The sequence below is a fragment of the Triticum dicoccoides genome, chromosome 7B (genome assembly GCF_002162155.2).
Source record: "Triticum dicoccoides isolate Atlit2015 ecotype Zavitan chromosome 7B, WEW_v2.0, whole genome shotgun sequence".
Taxonomy (NCBI): domain Eukaryota; kingdom Viridiplantae; phylum Streptophyta; class Magnoliopsida; order Poales; family Poaceae; genus Triticum; species Triticum dicoccoides.
The window spans coordinates 620,413,031-620,437,536 of NC_041393.1; the positions used below are offsets into that span (position 1 = coordinate 620,413,031).

A 24,506-nucleotide genomic window follows, 5' to 3' on the forward strand; every position below is an offset into this window, starting at 1 on the left:
CCGGACCTAAACCGAGCTCCCACAGTGATTTGAGTTTCCGGCCGTCTGTTTTTTCGATCTGGGACTTCCTGGCCATCCGATTTCGTGGCTGTGGCGATCTATTTCACAGCCTCTGGACCGGCATGTCCTGTGGGCTGCTACTCCACGGGCCAAAACGGAGGCATGTGGTAAACTGGGCCGTCCGCCAGCCCATTCCAGCGAACCCATTTGCGCTTCAGTCAAGGAGGGGACGAGGGGATAGAGAGGAACCCCTAAAAAAGGATACAGAGGAGCGACCGGTGTGTGTTGATGCGAAGTGGGAGCGACGCGGCGGGGCCGGTTGACGTTTTTCCTTCCCGTCTATCGTGGCGTCGAGGTCCGTTATCGCCGGCTCGCCTCCTTCTCCTTTACTCTGTGAGCCCTACTTATTATTTTTGCCATTGCTAATCTCCTTTCTCGTGCACGCCTCTACCAGATCTATTGCCCAACTCCCGAGGGCACGTCGGAGGTGAGGAAGAAGAGAAGAGGGGGAGAGAGGTGCCTCTCCCATCTTGGCCCATGTTGCTGTGCAAGTGGAGATAAGGCTACTCCATCCCCGCCCTGCACGATGGCCACGGGCCCCCCATCCGTGGTGGCTTTCCATTAGACTTCCTCTTCCTCACCGGCGGGGTGAACTGACTCCGGGGTTGCTGCTTGACTGGTGAGCCTCCTTGTTGGTTGTGAATTTTTTTTTTCTGCAACGTGCTCTCGTTGATGTATACAACGGAAAAGGACGGTACTAGTAGGGATGATTCACAAATCTGGCACCTCATCCATGTTGGAAGTTCAGGTTATTTTTTATTTTGGGCCAGAGTAGAGTTAGTTAATCTCTTAAGTGTCGTCCAGCTTGAGGCCTAGGCTGCCTCCGCAGGCTCAAGAAAATAAAGTACGATAAGAAGCAGTAGCACCAGCTGGGTGACCCTGAGCAGGAGCAGTTGCTGGCAGCCGCAGAAGGACTGAAGGAGGCCCGGGCAGAGCATCACCCATACAGAAGGATACCTTTCTCTGTTTCTCCATGGCATTTCTTAAAAAAATCTAAGTGTTATCCTTTGTAAAATCAGAAAGAAAGTGAAGAGTAAGAGACTAGAGTCGATGCGGGAGGAGAAATCACAGTTCATTGTTTTCACATTTTGATCACGCTAACAGTGCAGCCATGTAATTTCTAAAGAAAATACGACCGTTAACTTTCAGAATTTTTCGATCATTGAATCAGTACTCCACCGGTCCACCTTATTCACATACGTAATTGGTTACAATAAATATTAGCAGTATCATGTAATTATGTTGCGAGTCTCTTGCGCTGAAGGAATTCTTCCAAGCATTCATGAAAAGCAAGGTGAAGGTGCTTGTTTTCAGGTTTCTTTTGTCATGCTGTTAACCCTATGACTCATTTGATGCGCAAAAAAAAACTATGACTCACTTATACTACTATTTTTTTTGTTTCTATTAAGTAACTACGGGATAACGAAGAACAACTGCTACGATTATAAACCAAACTTAACTCTTATGTCTTCACCTCTTATTGTTTCTGAGCAGGAATGCGCTAAAAGGAACAAAGGAGAACAGGCTTGAAGATGGATCGTGAAGATCCAGTTTATTGATAGAATCCTAACCCTCCAATATCTTTCGTCAACCATGCACAAGATATAATTAATACAATAAGAAAGAGCAGCATATACTGGTTCAGAGGTATGGTGACTGATGGCCAAAAACAGAGTAAAAGGAAATAAACCAGCTAGAACACCGTTTTACTGGCTGATCCACAAATCATTTAAGTGTCTTAATCCGATAACCGCGTCAACCTCGATTTGACCTATGATTTGGAGAACAGGGGAGACTCTCTTATCGAAACTGAAGTTTTTTGTTAAATTGCATATCACTTTCTCAGTGTCTCTACAAATTCGCTAACTGAAAGAAGGTAAAGCTATGAGCCATGGTAGCAGAAATTCTTATTTCAAACTACAGTTTACTTACTATGCCGGCATACTTCGCATGTAGAAATGAGGAATTGTACTCTATTAGTTTGCTCTTCATTGAAATTGAATGCGACATGCAAATATGACCATAGTCCGGACCTATTTGGTGCATGAACTGGTGAGAAATTTGTATGAGTTTCTGTAATTAAAAGAACTCCTGATTCATATTTAGATTATACCTGTAAACCGTTTTAAGAATTGTAGATAATTGAGGCGAAGCTACATATGGCCATCTTATTTTATCCAATTACCATATAACTTCGAACTTGAATGGCATGTAAAGCATTGAGATAATAAGAGTAATGATGTTGGTTGCTGTGAGGCTTCTACTTGGGTAGTCATTTTGACATCACTCATAGGACATAGGTGGGCGCCGTTGCATGTGAGACGGGTCTACTTGTCTGCATTTTCTCTTGACCTTGGTGATTCTATTATTTTCCACCTTGCTTGATCTAGATACAATTATACTCCTATTCAGTTTGTCTTTAATAATGTACTGACAACTTTGTTGTCTTGTACAGGATGATAGTTGATGCCACTGGAGATACAAAACCATTTAATTCTCCACTGTCTTGCCTAGCTAGCAACGCTGCTCTGCACCTTGGGCGCCTCATCACCTATTTATGCTTTGATTTCTTAGCTATGCTATGCTCTCTGCAAATAATGAGAAAAGTAGTTGCTTGGTGTAGGCCATTTTTCGTTCTTTTTCATGTCATTATCAGTTGCATGTTTCCCATATATAATGGACCATGCTACTATCATAATACTATTTTCCAAAATTTCTCAAATACTTGTACCCTACAGATATTTGTATCATCATTTTGTCATTACGGATGATCATAGAAACATGTGAATTGGATGCTCTTATAATCACAGATTTATATTTCATGGCACTATGCTATGTTTTTTTAATCTAGAAAGTTAAAAGTTTCTTACTTTTGTTAATTTCCTAACAACTAAATTAGATGTTTAATGCAACACGTATACATGACAAAAAAAGAATCCAATTATTCTATGGGATAAATAGTTGGGCACAACAACGCGCGCCATCATTGATCTACACTAGTAGAAAACAGGGCTTTGGTTGGGGCCTGGCCAGCCCATTAGTCCTGGTTCTGTCATGAACCGGGACCCATGGGGGGCATACATCCCGGTTTGTGCGCCCAGGGGGCCGGCCGGGCCTCGGGAGGCATTTCTCCTGGTTCTAGGCATGAACAGGGACCAATGGTCCTCGCTCCTGGCCCACAGCCATTGGTCTCGGTTCGTGCCTAGAACCGGGACAGAAGGGGGGCCTTTAGTCCCGGTTCCAGCCACGAACCATGACCAATGAGGTGGCTATATATACCCCCTCACCGGCGAGCAAACCACTCCATACTGCTCTGTTTTTTCTGGCCGGCGAGGGGAGAGCTTTGTGGTGCTCTAGCTCACCTCCTATGCACATGAGGTGTTCGATGGAATGCCCGAGCCACACTAGTTAAGCTTTCTCCTCTCGAAACTCGACCTCCAAGCTCCATTTTCCCCGAGATTTGTCTAGGTTTAGCGGTCCGTCACGTCCCGTCCCCGTTTTCACCGCCGTCGATCGCCCATGCCAATCTCGTCGCCGGCACCACTGTGGTGAGCCTTTTGTTCTTATCTTCTTTCTAAAAGAAAAAAATTCCTTACTTTAGATAGATACTTGTCTAATTTTCTTACTTTTATTATTGCTTGTTATTATATAGTGCGATGGTTTTGGTATCCGCCCCCGTCGGCCCTCGTCCTGTCTATGATTCGGATGTGGTATATATTATCTTTTATAACTATTTGGTTCATATATTGTTTATGACAATTATGCCGACCAACGTGACATATATTTTATTTATCTAGGAGGTATGTGAACCGGACATTCCAACCGACCCTGTTGTCGAGAGGTTAAATTTAGTTGAAGAAGAAAACAATTACTTGAAGGAAAAAATAAAAAAAATTGAGGAGGAGAAGATGATATTGGAGTTGCATGTTGCGGATGTCGTCGATGGTCGCAAGATCAAGATGGATGCAATGCGGTTAAAGATTAGAAAATATGCCATTCATACCGAGGCTTGGTATCATTATGCCGTTGGATCAATTGTTACCTTGGTTGTTATTATGATCACATTTGTTGTTGCATTGAAAGGTTTTTACATAGTTTCAAAGGATGGTTTAATTAGATGCTCTAGAGAGCTATATGTTGTTCAATGAGAACTATTGTATGTACTTTGGTTTTAATGTGATGATGAATTTCTATTAATTTGGTCACTTATCTATCCACGTGAATCTGTAATGGTTTTTGACACACATAATTATATAAAATGCACACAGATGAACCGGCAATGGATGTACGGTGACAGACACACCTCCGAGTACATTAAGGGCCTGCATAATTTTCTTGAAGTGGCTAAGGCAAACAAGCAGAATGGTTTTATGTGTTGTCCATGCCCTAATTGTGGGAATATGAAGTCTTACTCTGACCGGAAAATCCTTCACACCCACCTGCTTTATAAGAGTTTCATGCCACACTATAATGTTTGGACGAAGCACGGAGAAATAGGGGTTATGATGTAAGACAACAAAGAAGAAGAGGACAATGAGAACTATGTGCCCCCTGAATAAGGTGATGCTGCAACAGGGGAAGCTGCTGAAAATCAAGAGGAACCATACGATGTGCCCCATGATGATGATCTCCGCCGGGTCATTGTTGATGCAAGGACACAGTGCGAAAGTCAAAAGGAGAAGTTGAAGTTCGATCGCATGTTAGAGGATCACAAAAAAGGGTTATACCCCAATTGCGAAGATGGCAACACAAAGCTCGGTACCGTACTGGAATTGCTGTAGTGGAAGGCGAAGAATGATGTGTCTGACAAAGGATTTGAGAAGCTACTGAAATATTGAAGAAGAAGCTTCCAAACGATAACAAATTTCCCGATAGTACGTACGCAACAAAGAAGGTCGTATGCCCTCTAGGATTGGAGGTGCAAAAGATACATGCATGCCCTAATGACTGCATCCTCTACCGTGGTGCGTACGAGGATTTGAACGCATGCCCGGCATGCAATGCATTGCGGTATAAGATCAGATGAGATGACCCTGGTGATGTTGACGGCGAGCCCCCCAGGAAGATGGTTCTTGCGAAGGTGACGTGGTATGCTCCTATAATACCACGGTTGAAGCGTCTGTTCAGAAACGGAGAGCATGCCAAATTGATGCGATGGCACAGAGAGGACCGTAAGAAAGACGAGAGGTTGAGAGCACTCGCTGACGGGTCGCAGTGGAGAAAAATCGAGACAAAGTACTGGGCTGAGTTTGCAGGTGACCCAAGGAACGTATGGTTTGGTTTAAGCGCGGATGGCATTAATCCTTTCGGGGAGCAGAGAAGCAATCACATCACCTGGCCCATGACTCTATGTATGTATAACCTTCCTCCTTGGATGTGCATGATGCGGAAGTTGATTATGATGCCAGTTCTCATCCAAGGCCCTAAGCGACTTGGCAACGACATTGATGTGTACCTAAGGCCATTAGTTGAAGAACTTTTACAGCTGTGGAATGAAAATGGTGTACGTGTGTGGGATGAGCACAAACAGGAGGAATTTAACCTGCACGCGTTGCTGTTTGAAACCATCAACGATTGACCCACTCTCAGTAACCTTTTAGGACAGACAAACAAGGGATACCACGCATGCACGCATTGTTTAGCTGACACCGAAAGTATATACCTGGACAAATGCAGGAAGAATGTGTACCTGGGCCATCGTCGATTTCTTCCGACCAACCATCAATGTCGAAAGAAAGACAAGCATTTCAAAGGCGAGGCAGATCACCGGAAGAAGCCCGCCATGCGTACCGGTGATTACGTACTTGCTATGGTTAATGATTTACACGTAATCTTTGGAAAGGGTCCCAGTGGACTATCTGTTCCTAATGATGCTGAGGGGCGCGCACCCATGTGGAAGAAGAAATCTATATTTTGGGACCTACCCGAATAGAAAGACATAGAGGTCCGCTCTTCAATTGACGTGATGCAGGTGACAAAGAATCTTTGTGTGAACCTGCTAGGCTTCTTGCGCGTGTATGGGAAGACAAAAGATACACCGGAGGCACGGGAGGACCTGCAACATTTGCACGAAAAAGACGGCATGCCTCCAAAGCAGTATGAAGGTCCTGCCAGCTACACTCTTACCAAAGAAGAGAAGGAAATCTTCTTTGAATGCCTGCTCAGTATGATGGTCCTGTCTGGCTTCTCGTCCACATGATTATGACGCAACTGCTCCAGTTGCATTGAGGGGGCTTCTACTGGAAAAAATCCGATTAGCCATTGTGAAGCTATGTGCATTCCTCAATGCAATCTCTCAGAAGGTGATCGATCTAGAAATCATACCAAGGCTAAGGAGTGATGTGGCGCAATGTCTTGTCAGTTTCGAGCTGGTGTTCCCACCATCCTTCTTCAATATCATGACACACGTCCTAGTTCATCTAGTCAACGAGATTGTCATTTTGGGCCCCGTATTTCTATACAATATGTTCCCCTTTGAGAGGTTCATGGGAGTCCTAAATAAATATGTCCGTAACCACGCTAGGCCAGAAGGAAGCATCTCCATGGGCCATCAAACAGAGAATGTCATTGGGTTATGTGTTGACTTTATTCCTGGCCTTAAGAAGATAGGTCTCCCTAAATCGCGGTATGAGGGGAGACTGACTGGAAAAGGCACGCTTGGAGGGGACTCAATAATATGCAGGGACGGGCATTCTTGGTCTCAAGCACACTACACAGTTCTACAGAACTCTACCTTGGTGACCCCGTATGTCGATGAACACAAGAACAGTCTGCGCTCCAAACACCCGAAGCAGTGTGACGACTGGTTTACATGTGAACACATCAGGACTTTCAGCGGTTGGTCGGAAACACGTCTCAGAGGTGACAACACTGTTTGTGATGAGTTGTACTTGTTGTCCAGGGGACCATCTTCGACTGTATTGACTTACAAAGGATACGAGATAAATGGGAATAAATTTTGCACGATCGCCCAAGATCAAAAGAGCACCAACCAAAACAGCGGTGTCCACTTTGATGCAGCAACCAACAGGGGAAATGACACATATTATGGTTACATAGTGGATATATGGGAACTTGACTACAGACATGCTTTTAAGGTCCCTTTGTTTAAGTGCAAATGGGTCAATCTGTCAAGAGGTCGGATACAGGTAGACCCACAGTACGAAATGAAAACAGTGGATCTGAACAATCTTGGGTACACTGACGAACCGTTCGTCCTAGCCGATGATGTGGCGCAAGTTTTCTATATGAAGGACATGTCTACCAAACCGAGAAAAAGAAAAGATAAGGAAGCGAATACATCATAGGATGAGCCAAAGCGCCACATAGTTCTTTCAGGAAAAAGAGACATCGTGGGAGTGGATGGCAAGACAGAGATGTCTGAAGTGAAGGAAATATGCCCTAAAGGCAATAATAAAGTTATTATTTATTTCCTTATTTCATGATAAATGTTTATTATTCATGCTAGAATTGTATTAATCGGAAACTTAGTACATGTGTGAATACATAGACAAACAAAGTGTCACTAGTATGCCTCTACTTGACTAGCTCGTTGAATCAAAGATGGTTAAGTTTCCTAGCCATAGAATTTGATTAACGGGATCACATCATTAGAGAATGATGTGATTGACTTGACCCATTCCGTTAGCTTAGCACTTGACCGTTTAGTATGTTGCTATTGCTTTCTTCATGACTTATACATGTTCCTATGAATATGAGATTATGAACTCCCATTTACCGGAGGAATACTTTGTGTGCTACCAAACTTCACAACGTAACTGGGTGATTATAAAGGTGCTCTACAGGTGTCTCTGAAGGTACTTGTTGAGTTGGCATATTTCGAGATTATGATTTGTCACTCCGATTGTTGGAGAGGTATCTCTGGGCCCTCTCGGTAATGCACATCACTATAAGCCTTGCAAGCAATGTGACTAATGAGTTAGTTGCGGGATGATGCATTACGGAACGAGTAAAGAGACTTGCCAGTAATGAGATTGAGCTAGGTATTGAGATACCGACGATCGAATCTCGGGCAAGTAACATACCGATGACAAAGGGAACAACATATGTTGTTATGCAGTTTGGCCGATAAAGATCCTCGTAAAATATGTGGGAGCCAATATGAGCATCCAGGTTCCGCTATTGGTTATTGACCGGAGATGTGTCTCGGTCATGTCTACATAGTTCTCGAACCCATAGGGTCCGCATGCTTAACGTTCGGTGACGATTTATATTATGAGTTATGTGTTTTGATGTACCGAAGGTAGTTCGGAGTACCGGATGAGATCGGGGACATGACGAGGAATCTCGAAATGGTTGAGACGTAAAGATCAATATATTGTACGACTATATTCGGACATCGGAAAGGTTCCGAGTGATTCGGGTATTTATCGGAGTACCGAAGAGTTACGGGAATTCGTCGGGGAGAAGTTATGGGCCTTATGGGCCATAAGAAGGAAGCACACCAGCCCACAAGGGGCTGGTGCGCTCCCCTTTTGGCAGGAGACCGAATAGGAATAGGTTTGGGGGGTGCGGCCCCCTTTCCTTCTCTCCTACTCCTCCTTCCCTTCCCTCTCCTACTCCAACTTGGAAAGGGGGGATCCTACTCCCGCCGGGAGTAGGACTCCTCCCTTGGGCGCGCCTAGAGAGGGCGAGCCCTCCCCCTCCTCCACTCCTTTATATACGGGGGAGGGGGCACCCCATAGATAACAATTGATCATTGATCTCTTAGCCGTGTGCAGTGCCCCCCTCCACCAGATTCCACCTCGGTAATATCATAGCGGTGCTTAGGCGAAGCACTGCGTCGGTAGCATCATCAACAACGTCATCACGCCGTCGTGCTGACGGAACTCTCTTGCAAAGCTCTGCTGGATCGGAGTTCGTGGGACGTCATCGAGCTGAACGTGTGCTGAACTCGGAGGTGCCGTACGTTCGGTACTTCATCGGTCGGATCGTGAAGACGTACGACTACATCAACCGCGTTGTGCTAATGCTTCCGCTTTCGGTTTACGAGGGTACGTGGACAACACTCTCCCCTCTTGTCGCTATGCATCACCATGATGTTGCGTGTGCGTAGGAATTTTTTTGAAATTACTACGTTCCCCAACAGTGGTATCAGAGCCTGGTTTTATGCGTAGATGTTATATGCACAAGTAGAACACAAGTGAGTGGTGGGTGATACAAGTCATACTGCTTAGCAACATGTCATACTTTGGTTCGGAGGTATTGTTGGATGAAGTGGCCCAGACCGACATTACGCGTAAGCTTACGTGAGACTGGTTCTACCGACGTGCTTTGCACATAGGTGGCTGGCGGGTGTCAGTTTCTACAACTTTAGTTGAACCGAGTGTGGCTACGCCCGGTCCTTGAGAAGGTTAAAACAACACTAACTTGACGAACTATCATTGTGGTTTTGATGCGTAGGTAAGAATGGTTCTTGCTCAGCCCATAGCAGCCACGTAAAACTTGCAACAACAAAGTAGAGGACGTCTAACTTGTTTTTGTAGGGCATGTTGTGATGTGATATGGTCAAGACATGATGCTATATTTTATTGTATGAGATGATTATGTTTTGTAACCGAGTTATCAGCAACTGGCAGGAGCCATATGGTTGTCGCTTTATTGTATGCAATGCAATCGCCCTGTAATTGCTTTACTTTATCACTAAGCGGTAGTGATAGTCATAGAAGCAATAGTTGGCGAGACGACAACGATGCGATGATGGAGATCAAGGTGTCGTGCCGGTGATGATGGTGATCATGACGGTGCTTCGGAGATGGAGATCACAAGCACAAGATGATGATGGCCATATCATATCACTTATATTGATTGCATGTGATGTTTATCCTTTATGCATCTTATTTTGCTTTGATTGACGGTAGCATTGTAAGATGATCTCTCACTAAATTTCAAGGTAAATGTGTTCTCCCTGAGTATGCACCATTGCCAAAGTTCTTCGTGCCGAGACACCACGTGATGATCGGGTGTGATAAGCTCTACGTTCATCTACAACGGGTGCAAGCCAGTTTTGCACACGCAGAATACTCGGGCTAAACTTGACAAGCCTAGCATATGCAGATATGGCCTCGGAACACTGGAGACCAAAAGGTCGAGTTTGAATCATATAGTAGATATGATCAACATAATGATGTTCACCATTGAAAACTACTCCATCTCACGAGATGATCGGACATGGTTTAGTTGATTTGGATCACGTGATCACTTAGATGATTAGAGGGATGTCTATCTAAGTGGGAGTTCTTAAGTAATATGATAAATTGAACTTTAATTTATCATGAACTTAGTCCTGATAGTATTTTGCAAATTATGTTATAGATCAATAGCTCGCGTTATTTCTTCCCTATGTTTATTTTGATATGTTCCTAGAGAAAAACTATGTTGAAAGATGTTAGTAGCAATGATGTGGATTGGATCCGTGATCTGAGGATTATCCTCATTGCTGCACAGAAGAATTATCTCCTTAATGCACCGCTAGGTGACAGACCTATTGCAGGAGCATATGCAAATGATATGAACATTTGGCAAAGCTCGGTATGATGACTACTTGATATTTTAGTGCACCATGCTTTACGGCTTAGAACCGGGACTTAAAAAATGTTTTGAAACATCACGGAGCATATGAGATGTTCCAAGAGATGAAATTGGTATTTCAGACCCATGCCCGTGTCAAGAGACATGAGACCTCTGACAAGTACTTTGCCTAAAAGATGGAGGAGAATTGCTCAACAAGTGAGCATGTGCTCAGAATGTCTAGGTACTACAATCACTTGAATCAAGTGGGAGTTAATCTTCCACATAAGATAGTGATTGACAGAGTTCTCTAGTCACCATCACCAAGTTACTAGAACTTCGTGATGAACTATAATATGCAAGGGATAAGAAAAACGATTCCCAGGCTCTTCATGATGATGAAATCAGCGAAGGTAGAAATCAAGAAAGAGCATCAAGTGTTGATGGTTGACAAAGACCACTAGTTTCAAGAAAATGGCAAAGGGAAGAAGGGTAACTTCAAGAAGAACGGCAAGCAAGTTGCTGCTCAAGTGAAGAAGCCCAAGTTTGGACCTAAGCCTGAAATTGAGTGCTTCTACTGCAAAGGAAATGGTCATTGGAAGCGGAAATGCCCTGAATATTTGGTGGATAAGTAGGATGGCAAAGTGAACAAGGGTATATTTGATATACAGGTTATTGATGTGTACCTTACTAGTGTTTATAGTAGCCCTTGGGTATTTGATACTTGTTCAGTTGCTAAAAATTAATAACTCGAAACAGGAGTTACAGAATAAACAGAGACTAGTTGAGGGTGAAGTGACGATGTATGTTGGAAGTGGTTCCAAGATTGATATGATCATCATCGCACACTCCCTATACTTTCGGGATTAGTGTTAAACCTAAATAAATGTTATTTGGCGTTTGCGTTGAGCATGAATATGATTTGATCATGTTTATTGCAATACTTTTATTCATTTAAAGTCAGAGAATAATTGTTGTTCTATTTACATGAATAAAACCTTGGATGGTCATACACCCAATGAAAATAGTTTGTTGGATCTCGATCGTAGTGATACACATATTCATAATATTGATGCCAAAAGATGAAAAGTTGATAATGATAGTGCAACTTATTGTGGCACTGCCGTTTGGGTCATATCGGTGTAAAGCGCATGAAGAAACTCCATAAAGATGCCTTTTTGGAATCACTTGGTTATGAATCATTTGATGCTTGCGAACCATGCCTTTTGGGCAAGATGACTAAAACTCCGTTCTCCGGAACAATGGAACGAGCTACTGACTTGTTGGAAATAATACATACCGATGTATGCGGTCCAATGAGTGTTGATGCTCATGGCGGGTATCGTTATTTTCTGACCTTCACAGATGATTTGAGCAGATATGAGTATATCTACTTAATGAAACACAAGTCTAGAACATTTGAAAAGTTCAAAGAATTTTAGAGTGAAGTGGAGAATCATCGTAACAAGAAAATAAAAGTTTCTACGATCTGATCATGGAGGAGAATATTTGAGTTACGAGTTTGGCCTTCATTTAAAACAATGTGGAATAGTTTCACAGCTCACGCCACCTGGAACACCACAACGTAATGGTGTGTCTAAATGTCGTAACCACACTTTATTGGATATGGTGCGATCTATGATGTCTGTCGTGGTGGGCGCACGGAGATGCCAAGGGATGGATAAAGATAGGAGGAGGCTCGAGGGTGCTGGTGGGCTCCAGAGGTGAGGTTGATATGCGCGGGCACGGGACGCCGGACATACCCAGGTTCGGGGCTCTCCGGAGAGATAACACCCCTAGTCCTGCCGAGTTTAGTTGGATGATCGATAGTACAATGTCGCTCCTGGAGCTGTATGGAGGAGGAAGGAAGCTAGCCGAGGCTTGGGCTGCTCCTTCTTCCCGGTGTCGTTGTTGGGTGGCTAGTCCTATATTTGCCTGTGTTTCTCTTGTATCATATGGCTTGGCTTCGCCTGGCATGCCCCTGTAGGCGTGGGTTCCTAGGGGGTTTTATAGATCAGCCCACCCAGGGTTACAATGGTAATATGCCGAGTCGGTGGGTCCGTATTGTCGGTGTCCGGGGTACCGGGATGGGTCCCGCTTGTGGGCTTGTGGTTCACCGGGTTCCCCTAGGTGCGGGACCCGCATGCCTAGGGGGACTGTGCACCGTCTTGTCGAACATCAGGGCGTGGCCGAGTCGAGTCGTGTACAGTGCTCTCCGTTAGGCTGCCGCTTGCTGTCGTCAGCGATGAGGGCGGGAGCACTGTTGCCACGCCGGCCCTGGTCAGCGGGTAGGTAAGGGGTACTGTTGCCATGCTCCGGCTGACCAGGGGCATGGGCGAGAACACTATTGTCTTGGTCATCGGTGGTTGAGGTCTCGTCCCATTGTACGACCTAGATGGGACGGGAGTTGACCCGTGGCTGGGTTGTCGTGGACGCCACGGGTGGGCTGGCTTGCTGGGGAAGCCGTGGCTGTGCCGGGTTGAGTTGCCTTGGGCCAGCTGCTGCGGCCGGGTCGACGTACCTTGCCGAGTCGAGAGGTTTGGCCGGGTTGCAGGCCTTGCTGGGTCGAGTGACCCGGTCACGCGCGTGCCGGTTCCCAGGGCGATGCGGGCCCCGCTGTTTTTGAAAAGGATCCGGGTCCCGTTGCCTGCCCGGGGTTCATCCCCCCGACAGTAGTCCCTGAAGCTGTGAAGGTCCGCCGTCTTCGGATGAGTGGGCCTTCGCAGTTTCCCCCTCGAACAAGGCGGAATCTGCGAGTGCCGAGTCCGGCAACACCCACTGTGTGCCGTTTTTTCTTGGAAACCGGATCGCGGTATCCCGGCCGTGGCGGGAACCGAGGAGTCCGTCGAATCTTGAGGCGACCCCTCGGGCTTCGCGCAGGTGCCGCATGGCGCCCGGAAGTCGGAGGGGCCTGACAGGCCACACGCGTGACGGGACTGGGCAATGGGCCGAGGCCCGCCTCCGCGCGCCCTTGGCCCATGCGCGCAGATTTATTGCGGCGTCTGGGGGCCGGTTTCACTTCCCCGAGCAGTTAGTGCGCGTGTACGTGCGCACTTATTGCGGGGTAGTGGAACGGGCGTGTGCAGACGATCCCACTCAAACCGGGGTTATAAATTAAGGGGGGCAAGGGGGCAGCGAACATTATTCTCGCTCACGCCCTCCTGTCCCTCTGCTCCTGCTCTGCTCTTAGCCACCGACGCACAGCTGCACCCGCGGCCCCGAGCAGAGATCTCTCCGTCATCCATCTTCTCTCTTTCTCTTCCGGCGATGTCGCTGCTGTCGGGCTCCTAGATGGGCTCGACCATCACCAACGACGACATCACCTATCTTCGGTCTTCGCGGTGCCTGCCGCGGGAGATGGATGTTGCTGTTCGCCTACCGCGTGGCGAGCAGAGGCCCCAGCCCGAGGGGCAGGAGCGCGTCGTCTTCCTCACGCATTTCGAGCATGGCTTCGGGCTGCCGGCAAGCACCTTCTTCCACACGTTCTTGGAGTTCTTCGGGCTCCAACCGCATCATCTTGGCGCCGGAGCCATCGTCCAGCTCTCCGGCTTCGTGACCCTGTGCGAGGGGTACCTGGGGGTCGAGCCGACGATCGACCTCTGGGCGCGCTTCTTCTCCTTGAAGCAGCAGGGCCCGTCGGCTGGGGAGTTCGCCGACTGCGGCGCCGCCGTCATCTCGAAGTGGTCGGGGCTGGACTTCCCCAAGATCCCGCTCGAGGATTCTGCCAAGAAGTGGCAGAACTCCTTCTTTTACGTATGCAACCATGGTGCATTCCATATTAATCTTCCTCCCATCACCGTTGCGCTGCCGCGGGCAAAAATGAACTGGGGCTACTCGCTCCGGCGCCCATCACAGGAAATCGTCAATCTCTGCGAGCGGGTGACGGTGATGAGGATGCACGAGGGGCTCACCGGCACCGACCTCCTTGCCACATTCATCACCCGCCGGGTCCTTCTGCTTCAGAGGCGCTCCTTCCTCATTGGCAAAATGATCAGTCTTCAGGACCCCAGCCGGATAGGGTCGACGCAGCGGTCTGCGGAGCAGGTCGCGCGCGGCGTGAACGACATCTCCAAGGCCAATCTTGGGGAGGACTGGCGATTCAGCAAGGCGCCGTACAGCCAGTCGAACTCGGCACCGCAGGTGAGCGTCTGGTCTTCTTATTTCGCCGCCATGCATCTTCTCATTCGTCCCGATGCGACATGGGATATACTTCTGAACCCGAGCTGACATCCTTACGCCCGGGCTCCATCACAGGTGGTGCCGGTGGCACCAGAGGAGCCCGCGGCCCATGGCGGCAAGGAGGTAGCCGAGTCCGACGCCGGCGCTGGGCGTCGCGCGGGTGAGTTTTTAATATTCCTTCTTCATTTGTCTTGAATTGTTGATCATGTCACGGTGCAGGCGATGCTGACGCCGGTTGTTGGTGAAGCGGCGCTGGGCGGAGGAGGCGGCGAGGCGGGCGGAGCCGGGTCCTCGCATGGGGCGGCGCCGAGCCGCCCGCATGGGAAGGACAGTGTTGCACCGCGACCCCGGGCACCAAAGCGTACGACAGACCCGGCTGAGCCTGGGAGGCCGACCAAGAAGAAGCACGGGAAGCCGACCCCGGTCCCGGTCTTGACGGGGTAAGCTTTATCTTCTGCATGCGCCTGGAGTTCTTGAGTCAGTCTTGCCTTTTGTTTGCTTACTTTGCCTTCTTCTTCAGGTCGCCAGTCACGCTAGCGAGGGCGGCGGCGGAGTCCGCGGCCGTCGAGGGGGCCGTGTTCCGCAGGAGCCGGTCCGACCTCGCCGATATTTCACAACGATTTCCGAGCAAAAAGTTCCTCACTCTTTGAGTGCATGAATGACTGCTTACAACTCCAAGTCATGAGTAGGATAATTTTCTTCATGCTTTCGTAGTTGCCTGGAAGCGTATGCGACTACTTTGCCTTCTTGCATTAATACGCATCCGAGGCCCTTCCGGGATGCGTCACAATACACTTCAAAACTTTTGTGGATGTCTGGCACAACCAGTACTGGTGCTGTTGTTAATTTCCATTTGAGTTCTTGGAAACTTTTCTCGCAAGCTTCAGTCCATAAAAATTTATTATCCTTCTTGGGTAACTGTGTCATTGGTTTTGCTATGGTGGAGAACCCTTCAATAAATCTTCGGTAATATCTAGCCATACCCAGGAAACTTCGTACATCCGTTACGTTAGCTGGTGGTTTTCAGCCAAGTACGGCCTTGACTTTTTCTGGGTCCACGGCAACACCTTCTTGGGTCAATACGTGGCCTAGAAAACCAACCTGTCTTAACAAAAATTCACATTTGCTGAATTTGGCGTATAGTTGATGTTTCCTTAGTTCTCCCAGTACAATTCTGAGATGTTCAACATGTTGTTCTGGTGTCTTGGAGTATACCAGAATATCATCAATGAACACCACAACAAATTTGTCCATAAATTTCATAAACACTTTGTTCATGAGGTGGACAAAATATGCGGGGGCGTTTGTCAGTCCAAACGGCATTACTATAAATTCATATAGTCCGTATTTGGAGGTGAATGCCGTCTTAGGGATATCTTCTGTCTGTACTTTTAATTGATGATACCCCGACCTTAAATCAATTTTTGAGAAAACCTTGGCTTGCGCGAGCTGGTCAAATAAATCATTTATCCGTGGCGTCGGATATTTGTTTTTGATGGTGACCATGTTGAGTGCTCGATAGTCTATACATAATCTCAGTGTCCCATCCTTTTTCTTGGCAAATAATACTGGTGAGCCCCAAGGTGAGGAGCTGGCTCGTATAAATCCTTTGTCCAGTAATTCTTTTATTTGCTTCTTTAATTCTACCAAATCGGAGGGTGCCATTCTATAGGGTTTCTTCTAAATGGGGGTGGTTCCAGGTGCTAGTTGAATGATGAACTCTATTTCCCGGTCTGGTGGCATGCCTGGTAGTTCTTCGGGAAATACGTCAGGAAACTCACACACCACTGGAACTTTTCTTAACTCTGAAACGTCCACCTTGTTCAACCTGGGTTGCCGTGACATTGGTCTTTCTTGAGCTGCAATTTTTATCATATTCCCGTGATGATGGGTAAGAATTACAGTCCGATTGAAGCAGTCGATAAATCCCTTGTTGGTGGTTAACCAGTCCATTCCTAGGATAACATCTAGTCCCTTATTTTCCAATACAATGAGGTTTGCCTGAAACTTTAGTCCCTCAAACTCAATAACCACACCTTGGCAGTAACTCTGAGTGATTTTCTTAATCCCGGGGGACTTGATGATCATGGATTTTTCCAAGGGAAGCATCGAAAAATCATGTTGCAAAGAAAATTTCTTTGAAATGAACATGTGAGAAGCTCCAGAATCAAACAAAACCGTGGTCGGTATTGTGTTGATAGGGAAAGTACCGAGTACGATATCCGGGGCATTCTGTGCTTCTTCCTTGGTCACATGGTTCAAGTGACCCTTGTTGTGATTGTTATTGGGGTTGAAGTTGTTACGCTTGGGGTCTGAATTATTTCCACTGTTGTTCGGCCTGGGGGCCGAGTTTCTTGGCTTTGGGCACTGTTTGGCATAGTGTCCTTCCTCTCCACAAGCGTAGCAAGTAACACCTGGGCGATATGTAAAATCCTTGTCCCTTGCATGCATTTTTTTGTTTGGGCGTGGAACATTGGTCGTGGATTTGTTTGCTCCACTTTTCTAAAAATCAGTCTTGTTCCGGTTGTTGCGAGCATGAGTAGTCTTGTCTCTTTTGCGCTTGCGAAAATCCTCCAAGCTGCGGCGCTCATTTTCCAAGGTAATGGCTTTGTCCACAAGTGTTTTGAAATCCGGAAAGGTGTGTACGACCAGCTGGCATTTAAGTGCTGGTGCCAGACCGTCCAGAAATTTTTCCATCTTTTTATTTTCAGTCATATGCTCTTCGTTGGCATAACGAGATAATTGAGTAAACTGACTGTTGTACTCAGTCATTGTCATGCTTCTCTGCTTGAGGTCATCAAACTCCCTTTTCTTGATCTTCATAATACTCCTGGGAATGTGCGCCCCACGAAAACCTTCCTTAAATTCTTCCCAGGTGATGTTATTTTCATTGGGGTGCATGTGTAGGAAATTTTCCCATCATGATGCAGCTGCTCTAGTGAGGTAGTGAGGTGCATAAAGTACCTTCTCACAGTCCGAACATTGTGCAATAATTAACTTCCTTTCAATATCTCGAAGCCAATCATCGGCCTCAAGAGGTCTATCAGTGTGAGAGAATGTTGGGGGACGTGTCTTTTGTAGTCCAGACAATTTGGATTGCTGCTGATACGGTCCATGGTGATTTCCCATATTGATAACATGGTTCATCATTTCTTGATGCTGCTGCTGGCTTTGCTCATAAAGGCGGCAGCTGCTTCACTGCCTTGCTGACTTGACTGCCCCTGTGTGAAATTGTTACTTGTCTGGGTACCATAATTTTCTTCCGGCGGACTTGGCATGGAACGAGTCCAGGGACGAGGCATTTTCCACTCTGGGGTATTTTTGCAGAACTTATGAGGAAAACCGAGTGGCAAAATTAAATAATATTGCAAAGGCGAAACTTCAAGATTTTTCAAGAAAATACTTGATTACGCATGGAGAAGGACCGCTCAGTACATATCTTACATGCAAGCAGTAATTATACAATACATCACTCAGGATGTGCATACACATTCCTGACATGTTATTTAGGCTAGTGCACTTCTCCGAGTTCCTACATGATGCGCACACAAACTACTTCTCACCAAACCTATATACATATAAACATATCATACAAGCTGGTACATCGCATGGCTACTAGGCGCACTCAGTCGGAGATGGTAAGAACTTCCCTCGGCCTGCCAAGGGTAAGACCCAGTGATGCTGGAGACTCAACCTCCTCCTCACTAATAGGCTCCAGGCGTGAAGTACTAGGTTGAGGAGCTGGCGCGGGCACGATAGGTGGTGCAGCCCTGACTGGAGTATGAGCAATGACTTGGTCAAACTCGTCAGGGGTAAGCAAGCGGCGAGCGTTGGCAAAGATGGCAGGTGCATAGGATGCTGAGGACGAGACGTAAGTCAGTGGTGGTACTGTATGAAGGAGCTCCCTCCTGTTGGCAGAACAACCCTACACGAAGTCCATACGAGCAGCCACAAAGTCGTCCACGAGGTTATCAAAAGCTGCCTCAAGAGCTTTGAGATATTCAACCAACATCTCAATAGCCTCATCTCTCTCCCCCCTAGCGCAAGCAAACGCATAGTGACATGTGTATGGCACGTGGCATGGGAGGTAGCGGTAGCGACGAGTCTTCATCGAAGGAAGAGCATCCCGGAGACGAGCTATCGCCTCACGGGCAGCCATCTGCATGGCATGCCTCTCCGTAGGCATGTCGCTTCCCACAAATCGGAAGTGGCGTGATTCGGCACGTCCTCCCTTGAATTGCACCGCGGCCTGGTGCATGGACACGCTGTCGCTGATCTTGTGCTGGTAGAGTGTGAACTCCGGACAAGCCGATGGCCCAATCACGACTTTGGTGATGGAGACGAGAAGCTTGATAAACCCCTCAAGTACATTGGCGAACACCTGTGACTCACAGCCGCTGCCAGCCATCTACAAAAGTAGACAAAAATTCTGAATAGTCAAATCATAAATTTATGATGACTAGCAGAAAATTGCTACATTTGCAAAATGATAAATAAAAGCACTTATTATGCTAATAACCGATTAGCGATCACACCTAGTGGCTTCCTACAGTCAGCCTGGCTCTGATACCAAGGTTGTCAGGACCGGTTTTCCAATAAAATATTTATTGAAAAATCGACCATTTTATCAGACCAGTATAGGAAAATCTTCCTTACTAGTAGACAAATCCTTGATATAGAAATCCAGTAGTACTAATTATTATACAAGGTTGAGCTGAGGCTGCTCAACAATTTATTACAAGCACGCCGATATTATACATAAAGGCGGATATGACACAAGGGGTATGGTGGCATAACTACTGACTCGTAATAAAAGTGGTGGTGGATATGTCACAGTGACGTGGGTGACATGACTCCTAAATCTTACAGCTCATCGAGCGCCAGAGTGAGTCTCGATGATTTTATTTGGGTAGCGGAAGCGTATAGGATACAAGTGACCAATTCCAGGATCGCACGGGACTGACTGGGATTCCTCTATGCGTCAGACTTGCTATCGTACTCTTCATCCATAAGATCGCCTTCGTCAATATCTGGACAAATCAACAAGCCAGGTGAGTACTTTGAATGTACTCGCAAGACAGTTTGGACATAAGATATAACAAATGCAAACATGATGCACATGAGCAGATTAGTAATGCACACTCAGATAATAAATTGACACGACATGTTAAATGAAAAGGAAGTCAGGCGGTAGTCCTCCCGAAATCCAAATAAAATAACTGAAGACCGATCGGGTGTCTGAAGCGACGCCTCGAAAGGTAAAAGTAAATTAACATGCCGCCATCGGGCGTCAGAGCGACACCACATAAAGGGCTTATATTGAAATGTAAATGACAGTGCATGCCATAGTCAGACGTCTAAGCAACATCTCGAAAAGGGCTTATAAAGAAAGTAAATAACATGGATGCCACAGTCGGGCGTCTGAGCGACATCACATAAAGGGCTTATATCAAAAGTAAATAACAAGAATGCCATAGTCGGACGTCTGAGCGACATCACGTAAAGGGCTTATTTCAAAAGTAAATAATGAGCATGCCACGGTCGGACGTCTGAGCGACATGACATAAAGGGCTTATATCAAAAGTAAATAATGAGAATGCCACAGTCGGACGTCTGAGCGACATCACACAAAGGGCTTATATTTCACCATTCGAATTCAAGTAGCTCATGAATTTAAATCATCCCAAGGAAATACTCAATACATAATAATAAACGGTTAGTCCATCCACAGGAATAACATTCAGCCGGGTTTACCACTCATGTTTATTCACCGGAGATTGTCACTAGAACTGACACTGAGATTGACGATGAGACTGACACTGACACTAATATGTTGATCACAGTCCTTGACCATGGACACGGTTACTCGAATGGTTTTGACTATGCAGAGTTTGTACTCTTTACCCACAGTCAAGGGATTTCTGTAGTCCCAAATGGCCTAGTTCCGTTTACGGTATTTTAGAAGAAACACATCTAACTAGTACACACCCATTCTACATTCTGCTGCTAGGAATCACCCTAGGCAACGTTCAAGAAAAACTTTAAGACGGGGAGGCCACAACCTCGAGTAGCATGGGATCAAATTTATATCGCGCGCTCTAAGCACTACAAAAAAATACACTTCCGTGATGATACGTGTTTGTCATAGTAGGTCGCGTTTTTTGTCATGCATGTACATCCATGACAAATTTATGACAGAATCAAGATAGTCATACCTGTGCTATCGTAGAAGTGTTCGATGACATTACCAAAATTATCATCACGGAAGTGTCCACTTCCATGACGATAAATCACGCGTCACGGAAGTGCTTTCGTCAAGGGTGACCGACACGTGGCATCCACCGTAACGGAACGCCGTTAAGCTATCGGGTCGGGTTTTGGATCCGATAACCCGTTAACAGCCCTGACCAATGGGGATTTTCCACGTGTAAAATCATCATTGGCTGGAGGAAACACGTGTCGGCTCATCGTTCAGACAGATGTCATCCACTCATTGGACAGAAGTGAAGGAAATATGCCTAGAGGCAATAATAAAGTTATTATTTATTTCCTTATATCATGATAAATGTTTATTATTCATGCTAGAATTGTATTAACCGGAAACATAATACATGTGTGAATACATAGACAAACATGGTGTCACTAGTATGCCTCTACTTGACTAGCTCGTTTATCAAAGATGGTTATGTTTCCTAGCCATGGACAAAAGAGTTGTCATTTGATTAACGGGATCACATCATTGGGAGAATGATGTGATTGACTTGACCCATTCCGTTAGCTTAGCACTTGATCGTTTAGTATGTTGCTATTGCTTTCTTTATGACTTATACATGTTCCTATAACTATGAGATTATGCAACTCCCGTTTACCGGAGGAACACTTTGGGTGCTACCAAACGTGACAACCTAACTGGGTGATTATAAAGGAGTACTACAGGTGTCTCCAAAGGTACATGTTGGGTTGGCGTATTTCGAGATTAGGTTTTGTCACTCCGATTGTCGGAGAGGTATCTCTGGGCCCTCTCGGTAATGCACATCACTATAAGCCTTGCAAGCAATGTGACTAATGAGTTAGTTGCGGGATGATGCATTATGTAACGAGTAAAGAGACTTGCCGGTAACGATATTGAACTAGGTATTGGATACCGACGATCGAATCTCGGGCAAGTAACATACCGATGACAAAGGGAACAAAGTATGTTGTTATGCGGTTTGACCGATAAAGATCTTCGTAGAATATGTAGGAGCCAATATGGGCATCCAGGTTCCGCTATTGGTTATTGACCAAGAATAGTTCTAGGTCATGTCTACATAGTTCTCGAACCCGTAGGGTCCGCACGCTTAAGGTTTCGATGACAGTTATATTATGAGTTTATGAGTTTTGATGTACCGAAGAAGTTCGGAGTCCCGGATGAGATCGGGTACATGACGAGGAGTCTCGAAATGGTCGAGACGTAAAGATCGATATATTGGACGACTATATTCGGAGTTCGGAAAGGTTCCGAGTGATTCGGGTATTTTTCGGAGTACCGGAGAGTTACGGGAATTCGCCGGGGAGTATATGGGCCTTATTGGGCCATACGGGAATAGAGGAGAGAGGCCGAAAGGAAAGAGGCGCGCAGCCCCCCTCTGGTCCGAATTGGACAAGGGGTGCGGCCCCCTTTTCCTTCCTCCTCTCCCCCTCTTTCCCCCTTCTCCTACTCCAACAAGGAAGGAGGGAGTCCCACTCCCGGTGGGAGTAGGACTCCCCTTGGCGCGCCCCTCCTAGGCCGGCCGCCCCCTCCCCCCTTGCTCCTTTATATACGGGGCAGGGGGGCACCTCTAGACACGACAACACAAGTTGATCTACGGATTGTTCCTTAGCCGTGTGCGGTGCCCCCCTCCACCATATTCCACCTCGATCATATCGTCGCGGAGTTTAGGCGAAGCCCTGCGTCGGTAGAGCATCATCATTGTCACCACGCCGTCGTGCTGACGGAACTCATCCCCGACACTTTGCTGGATCGAAGTCCGGGGATCGTCATCGAGCTGAACGTGTGCTGAACTCGGAGGTGCCGTACGTTCGGTACTTGGATCGGTCGGATCGTGAAGACGTACGACTACATCAACCGCGTTGTCATAACGCTTCCGCTTACGGTCTACGAGGGTACATGGACAACACTCTCCCCTCTCGTTGCTATGCCATCACCATGATCTTGCGTGTGCGTAGGATTTTTTTTTGAAATTACTACGTTCCCCAACAGTGGCATCCGAGCCTGGTTTTATGCGTAGATGTCATATGCACGAGTAGAACACAAGTGAGTTGTGGGCGATATAAGTCATACTGCTTACCAGCATGTCATACTTTGGTTCAGCGGTATTGTTGGATGAAACGGCCCGGACCGACATTACGCGTACGCTTACGCGAGACTGGTTTACCGCCGTGCTTTGCACACAGGTGACTAGCGGGTGTCTGTTTCTCCAACTTTAGTTGAACCGAGTGTGGCTACGCCCGGTCCTTGCGAAGGTTAAAACAACACTAACTTGACGAACTATCGTTGTGGTTTTGATGCGTAGGTAAGAACGGTTCTTGCTCAGCCCGTAGCAGCCACGTAAAATTTGCAACAACAAAGTAGAGGACGTCTAACTTGTTTTTGCAGGGCATGTTGTGATGTGATATGGTCAAGACGTGATGAGATATAAGTTGTTGTATGAGATGATCATGTTTTTTTGAAGTTATCGGCAACTGGCAGAAGTCCTATGGTTGTCTCTTTGTTGCATAAGATGCAAGTGCCAAATAATTGCTTTACTTTATCGCTATGCGATAGCAATAGTTGCAAGAGCAATAGTTGGCGAGACGACCATGTGACGACACATTGATATAGATCAAGATGATGAAGATCATGGTGTCGTGCCGGTAACGATAGAGATCATGATAGTACTTTGGAGATGGAGATCAAAGGCGCAAGATGATCATGGCCATATCATGTCACACATTTTGATTGCATATGATGTTTATCTGTTATACATCTTATTCTGTTTTGTTTGACGGTAGCATTTTAAGATGATCTCTCACTAATTATCAAGAAGTGTTCTCCCTGAGTATGCACCGTTGCGAAAGTTCTTCGTGCTGAGACACCACGTGATGATCGGGTGTGATAGGCTCTACGTTCAAATACAACGGGTGCAAAACAGTTGCACACGCGGAATACTCAGGTTAAACTTGACGAGCCTAGCATATACAGATATGGCCTCGGAACACGGAGACCGAAAGGTCGAGCGTGAATCATATAGTAGATATGATCAACATATTGATGTTCACCGTTGAAACTACTCCATCTCACGTGATGATCGGACATGGTTTAGTTGATTTGGATCACGTAATCACTTAGATGACTAGAGAGATGTCTGTCTAAGTGGGAGTTCTTAAGTAATATGATTAATTGAACTTAAATTTATCATGAACTTAGTCCTGGTAGTATTTTGCAAATTATGTTGTAGATCAATAGCTTGCTTTGTTGCTTTCATATGTTTAATTTGATATTTTCCTAGAGAAAATTGTGTTGAAAGATGTTAGTAGCAATGATGCGGATTGGATTCATGATCTAAGGTTTATCCTCATTGCTGCACAGAAGAATTATGTCCTTAATGCACCGCTAGGTGACAGACCTATTGCAGGAGCAGACGCAGACGTTATGAACGTTTGGCTAGCTCAATATGATGACTATTTAATAGTTTAGTGCACCATGCTTAACGGCT

The 24,506-nt window shown here is 46.2% G+C and overlaps 1 long non-coding RNA gene across 1 annotated transcript; it reads left to right on the forward strand.

The window, feature by feature from the left end:
- Window positions 1-269: 269 nt before the first annotated feature.
- LOC119335819 lies at window positions 270-2,853 on the forward strand. Its single transcript, XR_005162041.1, has 3 exons — window positions 270-355; window positions 455-679; window positions 1,555-2,853. It is a non-coding gene; the product is annotated as an uncharacterized LOC119335819 (long non-coding RNA).
- Window positions 2,854-24,506: the final 21,653 nt, after the last annotated feature.